Below are 19144 nucleotides of genomic sequence, written 5' to 3'. Positions count from 1 at the left end.
CACATACCAGACACTCTTGGAGCGTCGGCAGGTTGCAGATTTTCACCTCCAGGATGCCCTATTATGCCACCTCGGTCACCTTTGTGTTCCTTCAAGCGAGTGTGCCAAGATGATTTGGGAAGCACACTACAGTCGGGCTGCTGGGCATTTAGGGGTCGAGAAAACAGTGGCAGTACTACAAAATTATTTCTATTCACCGAATCTTCGACAGGACGTTGGGAAGTACATCCGATCATGTACTGCCTGTGCCATTGCCAAACTGACCATTAAGAAGCACGGCCTCTATACCCCGTTGCCTACCCCTAGTCGACCTTGGGAATCCATCTCCATGGATTACATGTCAGGCCTTCCTTCCACTAAGCATGGAAATGACTGTGTTTTTGTGGTCGTCAACAGGTTCTCGAAGATGGCCATTATGGTGGCCTGCAAGAATAATATCACAACAGAAGCCACTGCTAAACTCTTCTTTGAACGAGTGTGGGTGCACTTTGGGATCCCACAGTCTATCATCTCAGATCGGGACAGTCGGTTTCTCAGCACATTTTGGTCCAGTCTTTGGTCAATGCTGGACACCAAACTCACGAAGTCCACAGCCTTCCATCCTCAAACTGATGGCCAGACAGAGGTTGTCAATAAGATGATTGCGCACATTCTGCGCACGTATAACTCAAAGCATCCACGGACGTGGGACGAGAGCCTCCCCTATGTTCAGCACAGCTACAACCGAGCTCTTCACAGCTCTACTGGTCATAGCCCTTTTCAGGTGGGTTTGGGATTCCAGCCACTATGCCCCATTGATGTGGCCATGCCACTTGCAGCTACTCACATGAATTCAGCTCATGTCCAGTCCGAAACAGATAAGGCCACCAACTTCATTGAGCGCATCCAACATATTCGCCAGCAGGTCCATGACATTCTTGAGAAATCAAATGCCAAGTACAAGCAGGGACATGATCAACATCGGGTGCCACACAAGTTTCAGGTGGGCGACAAAGTCTGGTTGCATTTGCAAAAGGAACGCCTTACTGGAGCCTATCGGAAATTGAGACCACTCTGATATGGTCCTGACGCCATTACTAAGGCTATGGGAGACAATGCATTTGAGCTCAGCATTCCCCCATTCCTTGGCCTACACCCAGTGTTCAATGTTGACCGCCTTCGGCCATACTTTCCACCATTGCTAGACACATCTGACATTGCAGAACAGCTCAAACCCACAGAATTAAATCCAGATTGCATGGAACAAGATGCAACTGATCGGATCATGGACACACAGATCAAGAACACTCGCTAACAGAATATCCAACTATATCGAGTTGTCAAAGCAGACCAACTCCTTCAGCAGGGCAAGTGGCTCACCAGGGAACAAGTTCAGCAGAAGTTTCCACTCTGTCCATTCATATGTTGCACGAAATCGATCAAATTTTAACAAATGAGCTGTAGGAGCAGGAACAACAAACCTCATTGAAGAAGATACAAATGGAAAAGGAGAAAGATGCACTGAAGAAAGAGTTGGAGGAGGTGACTAGGTGAAGAGACAAAGCATATCAATAACAAGAACAATTGGAAAAAGCCATTGAGGAAAGTTGCATCACAGTCCCAGATGTGAAGGTTGTTGAGGAGGAACCACCAGTAGAGAAGGTTGCAAAGCTTGCCCTTGCGATCAAGGAATCAAAGAATACATTGGCAAAGATAAAGTTTGAGTATGAAGTATAGATATCAGAGTTGCAATATGGTTTCATCCAATCACACCACTATAGGTATGGGAGCAGAGGTAGAAATATTTAGAGGAAACATTAAAAGGTATCTCCGACACACTGGTAGATTGCAAGAAATTATTTGATGACATGATGTAGATTTGGACCTCACTGTAGGAGGATCCAAACATATAAAAGATCAAGGAAGAATTACAGGTGAAGGATAAACAATGTGACAAAATCTTGGTAGCTATAAAGACCCTACCAATATTGCAGAGATTCACCAACATTACTGAAGGAAAGAACCTCCAAAAGAAGATAGATGAGCTTTGGACGAAGGAGTAGATATTTCCAGCAAGGGCTTAGCCATGGTAGGATGAGGGGCTCACACTATCTCAGGAAGTGGATGAAAAGCTTAAAGAATTGAAGAAAAGGGAGGCAGAGATACTACATAAAACTACTGGCCCAACCACAAAGGCATTATTGGATTAAACAAATAAATAGGAGAAACAAATGGTAGAGACAATCCAATAGTATAATGCAGTATACAACGAAATTGCAGCGATGATCAGGGAACTGAGGCTGAGTGACTCAGGACGAGTCACGGGTGAGTGTTGGGGGCCCGTTGGGCATAACCCAAATTGGTCCAAAATATGAGTCAAAGATTCTGCATTTTAAGGAGCGGAGCTCACAAAGTCAACAAAGTTATATTCATCACGCGATGTTTTTGGGGCTTTAGGGTAGGTCAAAGACCCTTATTTTGTAAAAGGTATTGTGTTTTAGTCATTGTTTGATCAGATCCATGGTATGTGGACCGTGGTCTTTTAGTAAGGAAGTCTATTTAAAGGATATGTCATACTGTATAAATGATATCCTGATAGAAGAACTAAGAATATATTATTTGTATTCTCTATGTTGAGTCTATATTTTGGGGGAAGGCTCTGCAACTGAGTGCATGGAGTCCTTGAAAAGTCTACAGTTGTGTGTGAAGACCACCTATAGCTGGGTGTGCACGTTAGTAAAGGGAATGTATTGAACATAATTTTTAATAAAGAAGAAGTTCTGGTGAAGTATTTTGTACATTTCCATATTCATTCTTTTTTGGTATTGATATCATTATGCATATTGTTTACTGAATTATGTGAAAGAATACATGTTATTATGTTTTCTATTATGCTTATGCGTTAAGTACTAATCTGTAATATGGAACACCAACATGAAGTTATTCATGTTGTTAGAAAATTAAATATTACAGAGCAATGGAACACATAAAATATTGCAGAAATATAAACACAAAAAACACATAAAACAAGAGGGACACAGATATACGTGGTTCACCTAGTTTGGTCTATGTCTAAAGAGAAATATCTAGTCCTTCCTTTTATATTATCCAAAAAAATGAAGAGATACAACCTACAACAGATACGCTGTAATTCCCTCTTCGCTCTCAATCTCCTCTCTCTTCATCACTCAGAATATAGATCTACATAGACACAATACAATTCCTCATATATAATGAGGGGTTTCCTTTTAGGGAAAAAAACCCTAAATTAAACATAACTTCTACCATCAAATATCCACCTAATGAATGGCCCAGATTGACTACGAAATTACAACATTTTACAAGGCAATTTTACATCTATTGTTAGCTTCAGGGGCGCTACCCCGGATCCCCTTGTCGGGGGGGCTCCCAAAGGTCACAGCCACCCCCCCTGGACCCCCACTGTAGCAAATATTTTACGGGCAGCGTTGCCGCCCCATTACGAATTGGGGTCCAATGTGGCGACACCTTTGAATACAGAAGATAATCATGCTCCACACCCAACACATGTATGTGAAGTTGTAGGAAGATAGACAACATAAGTAAATACATGGAAAAAACTACGTGCATATCCTTGTCGTTGCTGAAACCTGGTTCTGCAATCTCCCATAACCAACTCCGATGAAACTACGATCTGCTTTTAGGTTGTTACCAAAAGGGCCAATGGTTAAGGGGTTTTTTGGCGTGCAACATGCTCTGAACTTGTGTCAAGCCCCCTTAGACCAACACCATCCTTGTGTTTTCTAGTTGGGGCACCAATAAGAAGAAAAAGTAGGGCTTTTTTTACATCCTCATGTCTAAATATTTCTCGAGCTAAAGAACACACAAGCTTGTTGTATATGTCCCCATCCTTAGTAAGAAGTTGTATTTTTTATTGTTCATAACCTTGTAAAATGTACCTACAGGTGTTTGAAATTAATGAATAAAATAAGAAATATAGAGGAAACATGGATCAAATAAAAAAATTCACTAAATGACGCATTTTAACAAGCTTCATATACTAGACATGTGCAACCAAAGAAAAATTTCTAATCTACCTACATCAGATGTGCAAATTTGCATATTGGACTTTATATATCTATATAACACACACCTAATGGTATATTAACTTTGAAGAATGGATTTTGGTGGAAGGATCCATCATAGTGGTAAAACCAATTATTAAACAACTACATGCATGATGTGTGTTGAATGTATCGATGACTAATGCCTTGTAGAAGGAACTACTAAACTTGCCTTGTGAAGTCACATTAGAGAAAGATATGTTGCTCTGTTTCTTCTGCTTTTTGGCATAACAAAAAATCAGTGGGTCAGCTATCCCATGCTTCCTTAGATTATTTTTGATTTGGAAAGAGGAAAAAAATTGAACGAGTGCATCATTTATAAAGCACTAAATATCCAACTCTTGAACAAAACAAATATGGTAAAGAAGGAATGGGATCATCATTTGCAATTTTACAAGAGGAGCAATTAAAAGAAAAAAAATTTCTTCATGGACTAAAGATCTAACTCTTTCAAGAGCATTTTTCAATAATTTGGTAAAAGAGAGGAGGGAATAGTAAACCTTTTAGAAATCAACAACCTCAAACCAAAATTAGGTAAAGGAGAGACACGAACAACAATCTTTTTACAAATCAACAACATCAAGCCATAATAACTTTTTTGAAATTAAACAACCACAACACATTTGGTAATTTGGTAAAATAAATCAACAACCTCAATCCATTTGGTAATTTGGTAAAGGAAAGCACATAACAATAATCTCTTTACAAATCATCAATCTTTACTTATGATTAGTAAGCTTTTCTCAAATCAATGAGCTCAATCCCTAGTAACTAGTACTTTATGTGACATTTACCTAGTGAAATAGAGAATCTTGGGCTAGTAAAACCAAGAATGAAAACATGAAAGAAAAATAATAATCAATGTCCACACTTTTAAAGATCTTATACGCCTTCTTCTTCTTGTTTTAAGTAACCAGGAACCGAAACAATGTCTAGAGAAATTTACCATGTGACACAACAATTTACCCTAAAAACCCAATAATCCAATTTGAGTAAACCACCTTGAAATGGAAATGCTGAGTATTATTATCATTGTTTTATCAATTTATAAAAAATCACAGAGTACCATGGCTACCTAGATCATTAACAGTTTGATCTTACTAGGAAAATCAATCTCATTGCTAATTTCTGTCAAATAACGCCTATCTCAATTTTCTATCTGCATTTAATAGATTTTCTTGAGTTTTTTACTGATGATAGTAAGAAGGTTAGTAATTTATGACTCTTCATATCCCTTCAACCATCCTTTTCTATTTTTTCTTCTTCAAGCGAGTGGGGTTTCCACAATTTTGTAATTGGAAAGCATGAATAAGGGTCATTTTGACATGAATGGGTGACCATAGTAGCTTTCCAACTCGAAGCCGTTGTTGAGTATGTGGCTAGAGCATGTGTCACTTTTACACCAATGGGTGACCATAATAGTTTGCAACTTGAGGCCATGGTTGAGGATGTGGCCAACATAGACATGGGTCACTTTACATGGAGTGACCATAGTATGTTTGCAACTTGAGACCGTTGCTTACAAAAAAAGCTTCACAATAGAATTTGAACTTTTAGGTCACTGATTACAACATTAACTTATAGGACATCTCAGGCTCTCAAGTTTTTTGGGTAGCCAATTTCCATACATTATGTTCTCCCATTCCATCACCAGTGAAAAATAATCCACCAGGTCCAATCTGAAATGCTCGCACTTCATTTCTTGAAAATTCTCTCCCTCGTTCATGAAACCTGAGACACCAAAAATAAAAGTTATTATAACCTTGAAAAAATAGCCAATAGAACATTTGGGAAAAACATGAATGATGGTCTTTACATCAATTACAAAACTAACATTGTAAATCCAATTATTGGATGCAAGATTTTGTAAATCCAATGAGTGCATGCATGATTTTGTAAATACAAATAGTTCCTAATGTATTTTTATAACTAGAAGAAAATGACCCTCAAACAACCCAAATGCATTTCAAAATCCAACCCGCTGCCATTTTCATAAGAATATAGATAAACAAGATATACCTGCTACCGATCTTAGAAAAAACAAATAATATGAAATCACCATTGGTCCCTGTAATGTCCTATTGTAATTAAAATTTCCCAAAGGAAGATGAAGTAGGGTATCTAACCCAGTAGGATTTAGTCATTTGTTTACTCTAAAATATCCATTGGAAGGAATATTCCACCAATATACAAACTACATATGTGTATGATGAACTCACAATGTTATGTGCAAGAAATGGAAACAACACTAGAATAAGAAAGAAAAATTCCTAAATGAGCATTAATACACAGTTAGATTAAGAGAAGAAATAAACAAAAGGATCATAATGCTAAAAGACAAGAGGCCCTGTACCTTAATTTCTTCTTCTTCAACTGAAATATCAACATCAGGGCCATGAAGATCCTATAGTGAAGCTTCGAAATATATCTACTTGCCTATTTTAACCTACTCCCATCATGATCAAATATTAGATAAGATTTTCCTTTTACATAACATAGCACACAAAATTTCTCTAACTTATGTAGTTCATATCATTTACTGTAGGAGTTCAAGCTTTCTAAAATCTTACCATCAACCTTGGAGATTCTGGGATAATGGAGAGATCAATAAGCAACAAAACGCTAGGAAATAGCTCTACATGACATCCTAGGAGCTATTGGTTTTAATATTTTGAGAAGAAGACAATAAGAGACAATAAATTTATAAATCCTTCTTACTAATCACATACCTATAACTGCCAGAAGCCTCCATGAAACAAACCCAAATAAATATGTCAGCATTATTCCAATAGTAATTGAAATCTGTTCCACTAAAAAGAGACTTTGGTAAGTTGCAGGTAAGATTTATAGGGATTTATAAGTCACTTACATCCATGCAAATATGGATCCTCAGAAAACTATGATGAAGCTATATTCCGAAGGTTAAAAACATAAGAATCTAAGAATAGGAAACTCACATGATTTACAGTACAAGAGCTCCCCGCAAGTGCTTCAGAGATATCTCAACTACATATATTGGTACATTGATTTACCACAACACATGACTAACATCAGAGGCTCAACAACATTACTGCAGTAACTACCTTATAAAAGGTTTTAGAGGAGGAAGGGCACGTGAGGGAGTGGGAGACTTGCTATGAAAGATATGGCTCACATTCCAAAGCCTATCAACAATCTATCTACATACAATAAAAAAGAATTTTACTACAAGGAAAATGTGATAGCAATAAATCAAAATTACTTTATGTTCTTTGGTTGTTCCTTAGCTTCTTCTCCCATTGACAAACTTCCTTTCTCATCAAAGCATATTTTTTTTTTTTCTAACTATGTTCCTGGGAGAGATCATAGGTATTTTTGTATGAAACTTTATGAAAAGTGGCCACCAAGTGGCATGCCTTTCCTTTCTGGAGGTGATATGGCATGCTATAAGCACTTTTCTATGTATTTTCCTTATCTAAACCATGAAATAGAAACTTATTCATTCCTTCTTTGGAAAAATAAAATCAATTAAAATTTGCATACAATTCACCTTATCAAATTCTTGTCAATCCAAAAGTTGCAAAAAAACAGATACCATTCACCTTAAAATACCCCTTGGATCAGATGCACATGTTGCAAGGCCCCTCAAACTCATATATATATCAATGTAGGAATAATTAAGAAAGCAAAGTTCCATCACCCTTCCAATCTACTGGAAGCACATATCTCAATAAAGTTACAAATAATTTAAAAACAAACTACCATTGCATGTCCAAAAGCCCTTACTTATAGTAATTAATGTTAATGTCATTTAGTGAATTCACTTAAAGGAAATGCCCAAAATATGATTTAGGACTCAATTGCCAATAATAACCAAGTGCAATTTAACTATTGTAGACCCCATGCATATGGATAAAATATAAATACTTCAAAAAAGGCTTTGATGGCACATTTGAACTACATACTCTGATTTATATTTCTAATTGAAAAAATAGGAAAGCCAACGACCACATAAACATTCAAAATAAAATGAAATTCAAGTGTTAGATGATGCAAACACAACTCTGTCTTACATAAATATTGATAACAAGTACAAGGTGGCCAATGTAATTTACTATGTTACTTAGGAAAGAGACAGGATGTCTAATGTCACTGTTTGGATTTGGTTCAACACTAAGAAGAAGAGGAATTAGAAGAGAAAAAACAACAAAGTGTCTATCAGAAAATCATTGACTTTAAGAAATGGAAATTCATATTAATTTCAACAAAACAATCACCTTCTACGCAGTTTAAAATAAAAAGAAAAAATCCTTTGTAATGTGCTTCTTGACACCTTGAAGATCTTGACATTGCAAATATCACTTGGGATAAAAAGATCACAATGGCTAACTAACATGTAAATGATCATTTCATTGAGTTCGATAGTCCCTAGCTGACCCTGGTGTAGGAACTTTTAGCACCACCAAGAAGGCCATCACTAGGTAATTTGTCGATTTTGTTAGTAACATTGGGTGACATAAGCCATGGTTAATGCTCATGATATTGTGGTGATCCTTAGTTGATATGGTGATGTTTGAATTGACCTCGAGACCTATTACATGCCACAACACTCAACCACTAGCTAACCCATGAGGCTAAAATTTGCTAGAATTAGACACCAGATGTCAACCTTTCTTTCATTTTAGTTTATTAGCATGATACATGCACGTTTCACATATATTCTACCCCAGGATATAAGATCACTTCACATTCCTCTATGAAAATAGAGTGAATGAAATGAACCATAATTTTATGAACTCACAACAAATACGATTGTTCTCATATTATAAAAAGAAGTGCTAACACACCAAGTGCATCAGAGGATGGTATAAAAACAAATGTAACAAAAGAAAGGATGCCCAACATGCTGAGATAATCATAACCTTAGTTCCCAATATTCTCCTACATGAGCATACAAGAAAGTACAATAGAGACTCATATTAACAAAATAAAAATATCATGCAATGAAGAATGCAAAAGTTCCCACAAGTCTACAAAGTTCAAACAAATTATTACTAATGAAACTTATGTAATTGGAATAAGTGAAATAGTGAATCTGTCATTCTTATTCTAAACTAAGAATGATTTTAGTTCAGGTGAGCTTCAAGAGAACCCTCTAAAGGAAACAAACAAGTAATATTGACAATGGACATTTTGACACCTATAGAACACCTTGCCTAGCCTTAAGCTTAGCAAGGAGAAATTTCAATCCTTTTCCTCTATGAGATTTTTATAACTCTTCATATGTAGCTCTGAATTCCTCTGCATTGTGTGCAATAAAATTAAAAAGGAATAAGGCCTTGGAATCTAGGCTATTGAAGAATTTGATTACATGAGGATGACTATTAGGGTCCTTAGTCAAAACTACTACAAGGGGCATACTAGATTCTTTGACAAACTTCTCTAATGAATCAACATTGAAATCCTGAGAGTGAGAAGATCACTCATCAAAAAGTCTTAAAAAACTGAACAAATGGTAGTTTTATTGCATAATCCTTCAAAGGACAGATTTTAGCATCGATTGTATGACCAAATTCATAATCTGAACATAATGTCTTTGTAACAATATTGATATTGGTATATTCCTCACCCTCGAAGTTTTAGAACACTCCAACTATAAATATTTTCTTGTCACCAATAAGGCTAGTGGCCTCTTCTGAAGATCTGATTTCCATAGATACAGGACCAACCTACTTTTTCAAGTACTTCACAATACCTTCTTCTTCATGAGGACCTATATAGTCTTGAAAACTTGACCATACCTTCTAAGTTATCTTCAGATTTAGAAAGCCATTGGCATCATATTCATTAGCCAAATTATCTTTATTTATTTCCTCATTAGCATCAACTTTAGCCATGATAATGGAAAAGTCATGATTTTTAAGACTAGCTCATCTATTGTTTTGATGGAAACGTGGCTAAACTGTGAAATGAAAGATTTTGCCTTGAAAGAATGATCTTGGGTTTCTTTTCTGTTCCTCCATTAAGATTTCTACACTTGGAATTTGTAGTGATTCCATTTCTATTCAGATCCAATTTTCTAAAATCTAGATGGTTAGAGGAGCCTAGAGACAGTTTTTGCAACTTTAGACATCATATTTACTATAAAAGTTTTATAGCGAGCCATCACAATGTTGGAAGAAGCTTGATATTAATAGGGAATTAGAATTCCTTTTTGCAGAAAAATTCAAAGATCACATAAAAGAAATAACAATCTCACAAGGACCATATAGCTTATCAATCTGGGCTATCTTCAAAGGAAAAAGAGAAAACAAACAAAAAGAAGCATGGATTATCATGTGACAAGATTAATCCCAAGAAATTTATTTTTTTTAAGTCTTCATTGAAGGAAAAACATCTATAGTCAATTTCATCAGAGAGAAATCAACATCGACTTCATATGCATGTAGTTGACCATTCTACTGAAGATTCATCTCCCTATGTAATTGTGGTGCAGGGTCCTCCAAAGGTTGGGAAGGTCTCTAGTTATAAAATCACTTGTAAAGCATTACACCCAACATAATATTTCATACATGCATGGTCCAATAACTGTTATATCAGGTAAACAACTACAACTATAACTCGTGGAGTGTTCAAATGATATGGATTCTATGATTGATGCAACCAAATATGTTGGCTTTGTCTTGCTTCTCATAGGTGGATGTTATAGTTTTGAAACATAAAATTTTGAGCTCTTGAACATTCTTCAAGTTCATGGATTTCCCAAAGTTATGAGTGTTCTTACACATTTTGATTTAAATGATGTTAAAAATAAGGGATTGGGTGAAAAGATGAAGTTATTTATGCACCAATATATACTTGGGTAGTCTCTTATATGACAAGGATGTTGTTTACATAAATACAATGATTATATGCTTCAATTATCCAAACGAAACAATGAAGAAGAAGAAGAAGAACAAAAAAGAGAGAAGAGTCCTAATGTGGGTGAAATCCTTACAAAAACGCTTCAGAGTATAAGGTACTTGGTTGGAAAAAATTGGAGCAGAGATTTATCTGGTTGTTTAAAGGAAAGTCTACTGAATGGTCTATGCTCCATTCTATTTTTTAGTCAATGGCTTCCTAGTAATTCTTTATGGTCACCTTCTCAAAGTTTAGATTACCACTTCATTGAAGTGTTTTTCAAACTTTTTGCAGTTATATCTAATTCTCAATTTCATGTCTGGATTTTTCATTTCCTTACAAGTACAAATTTCTCAAGGGGAAAGCTAGAGAGAGATGAGATAAAGTGTGTGTTATGAAACTAGCTCACAAAAAGATAGAAAAGATAGATCAATGCCTTAGAATTCAGCCTCTTTGAGGGGGAAACCTCCTTTACATTACACAAATGAATGATTCTTTGATGATCCAAATGAAAGAACGTCCTTTCTATATATAGTAGTTTAAGGAGTCACAATATAACCCAGCTGACCTAACAATAATAATATAAAGGAACAAAAATAACAATAGAGGGATTCTATGGGGCACGATAATAACAAGATGGGGACAATAGGGGCACAACAATATTAATAAGGGATATAACTACAATAGTAATGGGGTAATAACTAGTATTATAGGGACCTAAAATGCCCCTCTCCTTCAAAAAAGTGTTGTCCTCAACGCTTGAGTAGTTCTAGATGCTTCTGTATAAAATTCTCATCCTCCCATATGGAATCTTCAGCGGATAAGTTCTTCCACTTGATGAGATACTCTGAAATTGATCGATTTTGTAGCTGCCGAGTTCTTGTTTTTGTGACTGCTTCCGATTCCAATATAATTTTTCCTTCCTCGTCAAGTTCTGGTAATATTGTTTGAACTAGGAGCTTGCCGCCTATAACCTTCTTTAAACATGAAAGATGGAAAACTGCGTGCACTTGAGAAGCTCCAGGAAGCTCCAATTTGTATGCCATAGTACCAATCTTTTTCAAGACCTTGTATGGACCGTAATATTTTGGTGGTAATTTATTATCCTTCTTAGCTTGCTTGAGGGACATTTGTTTATATCGTTATAGCCGTAGGAATACCCAATCACCTACATCAAAACTTCTTTCGTTGTAATGTTGATCTGCTTATTGTTTCATTCTATTTTGCGCCAACATGAGGTTATCCTTTAAGAGTTGGAGGACTTGTTGTTGATGCTCGATGTGATGTTCCACTGCTTGAGCCTTAGAATTTTCTCTTAAATATGATGTGATGGATGGTGGCTGATATCCATAAAGTGCCATAAATGGGGTCATTTTTTTTGTTGTATAGAAGGAAGTGTTATACCACCATTCAACCAGAGGTAACCATTTGACCCATTTTGTCTGTTTATCAGATACAAAGCAACGAAGATATACTTCCAAACATTTGTTTACTATCACAGTTTGCCCATCAGATTGAGGATGATAAGATGAGCAATGAGCTAACTGAGTACCGAGACAAGAAAATAATTTTGTCCAAAAATTTCCTGTGAAAATGGGATCTCTGTCACTTACAATAATCTTTGGGTTTCCATGTAGCTTTTGAATTGTTTCCATAAATGCAGTAGAAAATGTACTGGCTTTAAATGGATGTGATAATGCATAAAAGTGTGCATACTTGGTAAGTCTGTCAACTACCACCATGATGACACTTTTTCCCTCAGACTTGGGTAAACCTGTGATAAAATCCATTGAAAGCTCCTCCCAACGTTGGCTTGGAATGGATAAAGGTTGTAATATACCTGGGGTCTTAATTGTTTCAACTTTATTTTGTTGGCAAACCAAACATTCTGCCACAAACTTTTGAATATCGAATTTAAGGCCATCCCAAAATAATTCCTTCTTAACCCTGTGGTAAGTTTTTAAAAATCCTGAGTGCCCTCCTAAGGGAGAAGTGTGCAATTCCATAAGAATATTTTGTTTGAGTCGGGAATTCTTACAGAGGTATAACTGATCTTTATACCATAATGAATCATTTTGCCAGCTAAATGTATCATATGTACTGGAATCTTGTTGTAACTTTTGAATAAGTGCTCACACTTCTTCATCATTCTTCCATTCCTCCCTTGCTTCGTTTATCCAATCTAGTTGGATAATAGAAATGGCGCACAACAATGCTTCCACATCCTCATCCTTTCTTGAGAGTGCATCTTCCACCACATTTTTCTTCCCTTTTTTGTAGATGATTTCAAATTCATAACGCAACATCTTTGTGACCCACTTTTGTTGCTCTTCAGAGGATAATATTTGTTCTAAAAAGTATTTAAGGCTATCATGACCCGTTTTTACCTTGAAGTGTCTTCCCATTAGGTAGGGTCGCTGTTTCTTAAGTGCATGTAGTATTGCTAACATTTCCTTCTCATAAATGGCTTTGTGTAAAAACTTTCCCTTGATTGGACGACTTTCAAAAGAAATGGGTCTTTCATCTTGCATTAAAACAACACCAATTCCATTTCCTGAAGCATCACATTGCACAATAAATGTTTGGTGCTTGGCACATTGCCTCTTTAAGATGTTCGAAGGCCTTTGTTGCTTCTGGAGTCCATGAAAATGCATATTTCTTCAATAATGTTGTTAGAGGTGCTGTTATTCTCCCATAATTTTTAACAAACTTGCGATAATACCCTATCAACCTAAGAAATCCTCGCAGATACTTTATGGATGTGGGGATTTTCCATTCCTTAATCGCTTTAATTTTGCTAGGGTCTACCTTAACTCCTCCTTGAGATACAATATGACCCAGATATTCCACCTCTTGTACTCCAAAGAAACGTTTGGATCTTTTTGCATATAATTGTTTCTCCTCTAATAGTTGTAGCACCCTGTCAACATGTTCAACATGATCCTTCCAAGGCTTTCTGTAGATTAGTATATCATCAAAAAATACTAACACAAATTTTCTAAGGGTGGGTTTGAAAATGGAATTCATCAAACCTTGAAATGTAGAAGGTGCATTGGTAAGGCCAAAAGGCATGACCAAAAATTCATAATGACCTTCATGAGTTCTAAATGTTGTTTTCTTAATGTCTTCAGTCTTCATTCTAATTTTATGATATCATGAATGAAGATCCAACTTGGTGAAGTAAATTGTCCATGAAATTCATCTAGTAATTCGTTAATGACAGGAATGGGAAACTTATCTTTAATAGTGAGATTGTTGAGCTCCCTATAATCTGGACACATGCACCATGATCCATCCTTCTTGTGCAACAATACTACTGGAGCAGAGAAAGAACTTTGACTAGGTTGAATTATACCAGCCTGTAGCATTTTTGCAATCATACGTTCAATTTCACTCTTTTAGGCATAGGGATATCTGTACGGCCTGATGTTTGGAGGAACACTTCCTGGAATCAGATGAATAGCATGATCATGATCATGAATAGTTCGGAGACCTTTGGGAGTCTTAAATACCTTGGAATGATTGTCCAAGACTTTTTGGAGATCTAGAGAAATAGATGATTTCGATGTGGAAGCATCTAGCGAACATAATTGTGAAATTACACCTCTTTATTCCTTTTTTAGAAGCTTTGTCATACCATTAGAGCTGGTTATCTTTCTCGGTTTCCCTATAATACCCCTTAATTCAACTTCCTTTCCTTCTGCATAAAATTTCATGAAAAGTTCTTGAAAATTAAAAGCTATTGTACCCAAGGATTGTAGCCATTAGACCCCTAGTACAACATCAACACCTCCCATTGGAATGGAAAGCATTAGGCTAGTCAATACATATTCTCACATGGATAGCTTGATATTATGGCACTTTCTAGAGAAACTGATTGTTCCTCCATTTGCAACCATCACTTAAGACTCTGGTGCTGGATATAGGGAGAAATTCAATTCTTTTGCTACCTTACAATGAATAAAATTGTGGGTACTTCCTGAATCAATCAACACTATTAACTTTTTCTTCTATATTTGTCCTTCTATCTTGATGGTTTGAGGAGTGGTAATTCCTAGTAATGCATTACAAGATATGGTCAGATTCATTTCTTCTTTATATAAGCTTTGTTCCTGGAGTATATACTCTTCTTTTGACCTTTCTTTCTCCTTTTCTTCTTCCTCTTCACAATCTATGTAGAATAATTTCTTCTCAGCACACTTATGACCTTTAGTGTATTTGCTATCGCAACTGTAACAAAGCTCTTTTGCTCTTTCTTCTTCCAGTTGTTGTGGTGTCAGCCTTATAGGTTGTGGAAGACTAGGGGCAACAACACTTCCATATTTATAGTTGTGAGTGGTATGCTTCCTGGTTGCCATAATTTTGCTTTCCATTTTTCTTACTAACCTGAATTCCTTCTCTAATGAATCAAGTTCCCAAAGGCGAACATCATGTTGGATATTATCCTTTAAAGTCCCTATGAACACATCAATCCTATGCTCCTCTATAATATTTTTTACCCTTATGTTCAATTTTTGGAACTCTTCAATGTGCTCCATTATTGAACCCTTTTGTTTGATACTTATGAATTGGCTAAAAAAAGTGTTGCTTTTTGTATCCTCATAATGTGCTATCAATTCTTCCGTAAAAATTACCCAAGTGATAATTTTTTTATGAGAGAAAATCCATGATACCATACAAACTGATTTGGTTCCAAATATAAAGTTGCAATACATAACTTTTATGTGTCTTGCACATTATTGAGATCGAAAAATTGCTCCATCTGTAATATCCATGTTGCAGGATCCTTGCCATCAAACTTCCTCATATTGATTTTTGGAATATGGTGGGTATTCGATCCAACATTAGAGTCTATGAAATCATGCTTAACATTTCTTTTGTTCGCATCATGAGTTTCCTTTACTACCCTTTCACCATTTGTAAGTATTTCTTGTAGAAAATTTGTCAAATCTGTCTTCAAAACTGCCATGTCTCTATTCAAATCTATCTTCAAATCATCCATCTTAGCTTCCATGCCCTTTATCTTAGATTCCACACCATTTATCTTAGCTTTTGTTAGCTTTTGTGAGAGTGACATTTGTTGCACTTGGTCTTGTAATTTTGATATATCATGTAGCATTTCTTCCTCTTCTTCATGAGTCATGCTAGAGCTTTCAGGTTGCTTACTAGGTGTTTGCATTTTTTCTTTCCTCAGGCCATGAATTACAGATAATAATGCTCTACTATGACCTTTGAATTCCTTCAAAATTATTTTTCAAACCAAGCTTAAGCAAAAATTTATAGAATTAACACACCTTTTTTCACTTTGTAGGAGCTCGATATTGCCTCTGATGTATCTCTATAATTTCAGATCATCCAGTTCTGAAATTGTGACCTACAGTAGCCCTCTATGTCCTCTTTCCAATGCCACCAGTCTGATCCAAATTGGATTCTCGAAGGAAGAGTTATGCCAAATCTCCCACAATGACCTGATTATAGACTAGTTCAGTAGAGCGAACTTGTATGACATGCCACGTGTCCATGTTTCGACATTTGGCTCTGAAAAATATATGTAATAAACTACAGTCTGTCCTCTTTTTTCACCTTCTTATGAAACTTCAATCCAATGCTTAGAGAGAAAGTTATGACGATTTTCCCCAGGTCACCTGTTTGGAATGTAATTCAAGAGTCTGCAAAAAGACAAACTTCCTCAGATCATATCTTTGCAAATATAGTGCAAAAAGCTCTGAAATTCAGATCCAAGGTTCAGTGCAATTTCATCTCAAATGGGTTTTTTGTTTCACTTCTGAAACTTCACAGAAAGAAGTTATAGTGAAAATGCCACAATGACCTATTTGCAGCAGCGAAACCCTAGAATCCAAAGCTCACAAAAAGATAGAAAAGATATATCAACGTCTTAGAATTCAGCCTCTTTGAGGGGGCAACCTCCTTTACATTACAAAAATGAATGATTCTTTGATGATTCAAATGACAAAACCTCCTTTCTATATATAGGAGTCTAAGGAGTCACAATATAACCCAGTCGACCTAACAACAATAATAAAGGCACAAAAATAACAATAGAGGGATTCTATGGGGCACAACAATATTAATAAGGGATATAACACCAATAATAATGGGGTAATAACTAGTATTATAGGGACCTAATAGTGTGTGGGTTAGTTGTATAGTAATACATAGAAAAATGTCAAGGAAGTAGTTCCCATTGCTCATATCTTTGAGTGTATTGTCTTTTATTTAATGTAATCTTCAATCTTTGTGAAAAGTGGCCACTAGGTGGCCTGCTTTTCCTTTTTGGAGGTGACATGGCATGCTATAAGCACTTTTCTATGTATTTTCCTTTTCCTAACCATGAAATAGAAAATTATGTATTATTTCTTTAGAAAAATAAATTCAATTAAAATTTGCATACCATTCACCCTATAAAATTCTTGCCAATCCAGAAGTTGCAAAAAATCAGATAACATTCACCTTAAAATACCCCTTGGATCAGACGCACACGTTGCAATGTCCATCAAAAAAATATATATAAATGTGTTGATGGTACTAGACCTGCCAACATGTAAAGGGGATCTCCCTAGTAAGAAGTCCCAATTAGACCTCACACCATTTGTTGTAGGAGTCCCAGTAGTGGGTCCTAAGGTAATTCTGTGACCACGATGTCACACAGAGGCAAGTAAGAGAAATCTCTTAGTAGCAAGGGTGTGACTGATGTAGAGAGTCAATGAATGTGTATGACAGGTTCCAACACTTCGAAGGGAGAGGAAGATGAGTTCCAGGTTGAAAGGGATTAGTCACAACTCAGCTAGGAACACACCACAAAAATAACATGCACAACTTCTGGAGGAGAAGTCCACTCAGATGCGATAGTCACAACAACAAGGTAAGATAACATGAACAAGATGCATGGATCAGTTCGAGACGAGTGTGATGATTGATATATCAACATTCATGAGAAAGGTCTGTCTGATGTCCAGAAGAGAAGTCGACACGGATGGTGACAACATTAACAACATATGCAACACATTAATAACAAGATTCATATAATTGCATACAAAGCAGTTCATATACAAGTACATAAGTTAAAAGACATATATCATTAAGGTAACTAGAATAGTCCAACTACAATAACAACATATGCATGAAAATGTGTTGGCTCTTATTATTGAAAAATTGTAAGTCACAATCATACAATACACCATGTATACCTGCTAGCCCCAAAAGTGGAACGATACATCCACATCCATCTGCTCCTCCAAAGATATGTACTAGCTTCGTGCAATGGAGAAGCCAAGGTGCATTACAATACTGTCGAAGACTTCTTCAAGATAGTCTTAGTAGAAGCTTCGCTGACCAAAAGCCTATACAATGAGTTATGAAGGACTGTTTATAGCAAAGGGTGGGGTGACCCTTGACATTCCCCTTTGTGATAGTTCAACTACCCTCATGACTCTTCACCTACTCTATGATTGTTACATCCAACTTTTGACACTCAACTTATACTTGACATGACTCAACATTACAATACGCATGTACTCATGTGAGACAACATGGCTTGAGAAAGCTTTGCAAGACATCACTGGCACTCGGTCCGCTGTGGTGAGACCAACTCTTTGACATGCTTTTGATGGTGAAGCTGGTGAGATGATGCCAAGATTGGTCATCCGTGATGATTTGCATGTACCTCATGGTGACGTCTTGCTGAAGCGAACTCTTGCCTCTGTTGCAACCGGTGCATTGGTTCATCCCCTTCATCCAACTCGTCTACTAACATGTGCATGGTCTTCTTGGGTAGGGTTGAACTGGCAACACACTCATGCATAACATGCGTGTTGATATTCAAGTGTGTATTGGTCATCATGCACATCAACTTGTTGAAGTGCATCCTCAGCCCCAGATGGACATGCTTCTTGTCTTTGCCTTGGTGAGTGTGTTGAATGGGTTGGATTGCATGTGTGCACTCAACGACATGCATGCCATTGGATCCTTTTCATGTGATAAAAAACACTTCTCACCATGTTTTCTCTGTGTTAGCTGCTGGGATGGATCCTTAACTTGTGCTAGCGCAGTTTCATCGTGAGTGTGTGTTGTGCTCATTGTTGTTCCTATTCCTACTGCAACTCACTGGACTGTCTATGCAGCTTCATGTTCTTCCTGAGTTGCTGCTTCAACACATGCAACTC

At 36.5% G+C, this 19144-nt stretch overlaps 1 pseudogene; it reads right to left on the bottom strand.

The window, feature by feature from the left end:
- Window positions 1-9330: 9330 nt before the first annotated feature.
- LOC149219403 (protein disulfide-isomerase pseudogene) overlaps window positions 9331-19144 on the bottom strand; it is a 68788-nt pseudogene continuing 58974 nt past the window's right edge.

This window comes from Pinus tabuliformis, chromosome Q, assembly GCF_031772625.1.
Source record: "Pinus tabuliformis cultivar Carrire ecotype Pingquan chromosome Q, CPIR1, whole genome shotgun sequence".
Classification (NCBI taxonomy): domain Eukaryota; kingdom Viridiplantae; phylum Streptophyta; class Pinopsida; order Pinales; family Pinaceae; genus Pinus; species Pinus tabuliformis.
This window is presented reverse-complemented; position numbering and strand designations above follow the sequence as displayed.